Below are 4,743 nucleotides of genomic sequence, written 5' to 3'. Positions count from 1 at the left end.
GCCTTTTGCATCCGATTGGACCGGTTGTCGCCCTACATCTAGATATGCGGGCCTAATCCGTTTCAACCATCCCAGGCAGAACGAATGTTTTTTTAATCATAGCGTGATGCTGCACCAATTCAGATAGAGTTCTAACAGAATGCCACGAGTTTCTTCTACCCTATCTTGGACCCGTAGTTTAGCGCCTTGCTCTGCTGATCAGGGATGAATGGTCACCCTGCTGCCGGATCGGACGTTGGTACCACTCTCAATTTATGAAATATGTATATCCCTTATCAAATGTATGTTAAAATTATCCCATGATTGACGTCGAGTCAGCATTCCCTTAATTGGTCCAAGTTTGGTATCCAAATTGGAAACGAAGCCTTTAATGTTTAAGATTCTTTTGACAGGAATTTCGCTCAAATTTGGCCCAATAATTTGGCTTGTTCATAACTAAAAGGAGATCACCCGAGTCCTCAATGGATTTGTGTAAGCGCGACTTTGTTTTAAGGCTGGTCTGGGTTTAGTTATATTTATATATTTTTCCCAATACTTCATTTATAAAGAGGCTAAGCTACTATTTCTTACCCTCGTAATGCTGTTATTTTGATAGTACCCATAAATGTAATAAACACACTCAATGCATGAGTCTCGTTAGGTAATAATCCTTTGTAACTTACACTCAAGGTAGACACAGAAGGCCAAGCTGATCCTGAGATTTGATTTTGATCAATAGTAATGTAAACAAAATGTGGACATCATCATGAAATTTGCAGACCTCGCTCGGTGTCCAACGTGCGTGTCTCTTACAAGACTTCTTCTAGCCCATGTCCTAAACATTATCAGTAGACTCAGACCAAAAATGTTTTTACATAAAACATATTTTCCCATATTATGGGGCCCAAAAAACTATTCTTGTCCATTTCCATTTTTTGACCATTTTTTAGTATGTGATTAAAATTTATTTTGTGCTCAACTACTCTTCTTAGGTACTCAGACAGCATTGCGTTTCTTAAGGTGATATGTTCTCTCTGTTGGAAATAACTTCTTGAACAACGTGATAACATTCAAGGGAGTTTGAAATCATTGAACAGGGTAGAAAAAAGATGCCGAAAAGCAAGATACAAGAATCATATGATAAGATAAAAACCAGATGCTAAAACATCGCAAAAACTCTTAGTTTGACTCAATTATTTCACCTTTTCCAACCATCACGACAAAAAAGAGCACAGCAGCCAAGAGTGACAAACAATACTGATATTATCAATCTGCCCATAGAGGAAGCAACTCCTAGAGAGTGCGATGAGAGCTAGCCAGAAGGACTAGTTTTCAGAGCGAATGAATGTCAGCTGACCGCCTGCTAGGGTATAGTTTCTGATTCTAGAGGCGCGGCTTTCCATCAGCTAGAGTTGCACTGCCCACTGGTTAACTATTCAGCTGTAGTAAAAAAAAAAAAACTCGAATTTTACTCTTCTTTGATCTGCCTGCGCCCAACGACCTTCAAACTTTTTGCCAAGTTTGATCCAAGCTGGATATTCTATGTCAAGGGAACGTATATTTTCTAACCAAAAAATATCTAGCTGGGATCAAACTTGCCAGTACTGTTTTGAAAGTTTGAGGCGCTGGCACATTGATCACATCAGAACCAAACAAAGAAATAAGAGGTTGTGCGAAAAACAATGCTTTTCTTCCGCCAATTTCTTTCCCATTTCCTCTGTAAATGTGGGGTCAAAGTTGCATCAAAGGTGGCTAGAATAAACTCGATCAAGTCATGTAATTAGAAAATTAGCACTACATTGATACTTGATATCTGACACTTTCAATTTGCTGCTTCAAGCATGTAAGCAAGATTTCCTGAACAAATTCAGTAAAGTGAACCATCCAATGGAGCAAAACAGAGCAAAGAATATATTGCCCTTTTAAAGTTCTAAGTCTCCCTGAAATTAAGGTTTGGCAAAAGAAAATGTCCAATGCTCTTTTTAATGAGTCAAAGATTGAAAACAGCTCCTTTGTTATAGTTTACCTTTTCATAAGTTTATGGAGACTCAAAGCTCAACTTTCAAGTGCATGTAATTATCTTGCTATGACTTAGTAACTACAAAATGATAAAACAATAACAAAAAAGGTCAGCTGTTGATGCCCTGGCGGTTTAGCAACACTGAACTTATTTGAATATGGATCAAATATTTGCAAACAAGCAAAAATCCTGATATTTCAATCAAATAAGCAAACAAACACAGAAAAGGTCAATTTGAGTGCATCAGTACTTGCAATGCTGTACCCACAGATTTATACAGATCAAACATAATGCCCAATTTGCCGGATAAAAAAATGTGCAGCTGATGGGAACAAAAAGGTTGTGCCCAAAGAATGGGTTGAAGCACAGGGCTTGTCAAGTGAACGCGTTCATGAACAACTGACGTCATACAATGGAGTAAAATCAAATAGGGGATGTCAAGTAAAGGAAATTCAAGGAAAAATGTGGTCTGGCACCAAATCAAGTGATTTTGAGCGAGTCGTGTTACAAAACCCTACTAAATGAGCATGTTTGGTGTTAATCAGTGGACGCACTTTCAAATTGGCTCAATACCACAATGCTAATTGCCTAGACAAGCATGTAAAATGGAAAAAGTGTCAAAATCGAATGCATGCACAGTGCGGTTTGGCTGGGCATGTTGTCTTTGATCTTACTCCATGGAATAACATCAGTTGTCCATGAACCCGTTTACTTGACTAGCCCTATGCAGCATACCTAGCCAAACCGCACTGTGCACCCCTTGAATTTTGACATTTTTTCCATTTTACATGGTTGTCTAAGCAAATAGCATTGTGGTATTGAGCCAATTTGATAGTGCCTTCCCCAATTGACACCAAACATGTTCATTTTGTTCCATTTTGTAACAAAACTCACTCAATATAACTCAATTATTGAAAATTCAATGGGCTGATAGTGCAAGTTGACAGTGATGTTTGTCTTAGTTGTCCCTCCCCAAAATGCCAAAAATCAGAGTGTCAGACCACAGTTTTCCTTGAATTTCCTTCACTTGACATTCCCCATAGTTATCTATCTCTTCTTTTTCGAATATTTTGTACTGCATTTGAAACTTGAAATTTGGTTTACCTCAAATGTGTGTGGGGAAATGCATTTTTGGAATTCAAAGAAATGAAACAGAATATTTTTGTTTAGGTGAAAAAAGCAAAGAAATTAACCCATACTTACAATTTACTTAAAGATTGAGAATTGGTCCTTATACACACACACTGACCATTTTAATCAATTTCTTGATTAGTATTGGCCAACCCACAGAAGAAAACAATATTTTTTTGAGCCAAAAGTAGGGGTATATACAACCATTTGCCTACATCTCTCTTTAAACTGAAAAACAACTAGACTAAACCATTTTGCTTGCTTAATCTAAGCATTCCAATTGAATCATTTTGTGGCCACAACATATAAATTTCATGGAATGTCAAATGGATCCAATGAGAGAACATTGTTTAAGCCCCCAAGTTTAGCTCCCTTGTGAGATTTTTTACTTTTCTTTCCATTTGTATATTTCTTCAATGAAATAATGCTAAGAAAATGCTAAAATTCTAGACAATGCTGAAAATCAGATCAATGCTAACAAAAAAAAAATCCCATGCTTGGGGACTTGAAATAATGCTAATTTTCAAAATGCCCTTCTGGAACAAAAATATTGGTCAGTTTTTGCTACATATTGCACAAGGTAGTTGTTAGCTCTTGAGATGAAGAAAAAAAAGCATATAAATACAATATAGTTTAAGGAAAATACATTTTCCTTTCTCAATCTGATGGGAAATAATGATCAGAAAAGCTTTGATGCATTATCAAGCAAACAGCTAGAACTCCTTTCTTAATTCATTTTCTATCTGAAAACTGACTTTTCATCAAACCTTGAAATGTCCTTGTGAAGTTGACTAACAGCCATTTGGTTTTTACGTATGGGGCTAGTCAAGTAAAGGCGTTCATGGATAACTGATGTTATTCCATGGAGTAAGATCAAAGACAACATGCCCAGCCAAACCGCACTGTGCATGCATTAGGTTTTGACATGTTGACATTTTACATGCTTGTCTAGGCAATTAGCATTGTGATATTGAGCCAATTTGATAGTGCGTTCGCTGATGAACACCAAACATGCTCATTTAGTAGGATTTTGTAACACAACTTGCTCAAAATCATTCGATTATTGAAAATTCAAAGGGCGAATGGTGCGAGTTGACGGTGATGTTTGTCCTAGTTCTCTTTCCTCAAAATGCCTAAAATCAGGGTGCCGGACCAAAGTTTTCCTTGGATTTCTTTTACTTGACATCCTCTATGGTCTGCTCACAAATGTTTTCAAGAAAATCTGAGATGTGCTGAACCAAATGATATGCCAAGGCATGAACCACTGGAGTATGGACGGGGATGGTAAGGTTGAAAATTAGCAACTCCAATTCGAGTCAATGAATTAAATTCTTCTTCAAATGAGGCTGGCCCCAGATCCCTGCGATTGCGTATTTCAAATGTCAGCTCAATCAAACGCCAGGATCAAAAGTTATGCCCTCTCAAAGTGCAGTACATAACAGAGCACAGAATGAATGACCTAGCCCTCTTCTGGTAATCAATTACCACAAGAGGGCTAGTTCGTTCATGCATTGAAGAGCTTTGTAGTGCCTTTTGAGACGGCATAACTTTTGATCCAGTCGCTCGATCGAGCTGAAAATTGGAATGAGTAATTTTTGTAGCCTGGGATCATT

The sequence above is a fragment of the Tigriopus californicus genome, chromosome 4 (genome assembly GCF_007210705.1).
Source record: "Tigriopus californicus strain San Diego chromosome 4, Tcal_SD_v2.1, whole genome shotgun sequence".
Classification (NCBI taxonomy): domain Eukaryota; kingdom Metazoa; phylum Arthropoda; class Copepoda; order Harpacticoida; family Harpacticidae; genus Tigriopus; species Tigriopus californicus.
The sequence above is the reverse complement of the archived record's forward strand: the minus strand, read 5'-3'. Positions refer to the sequence as shown.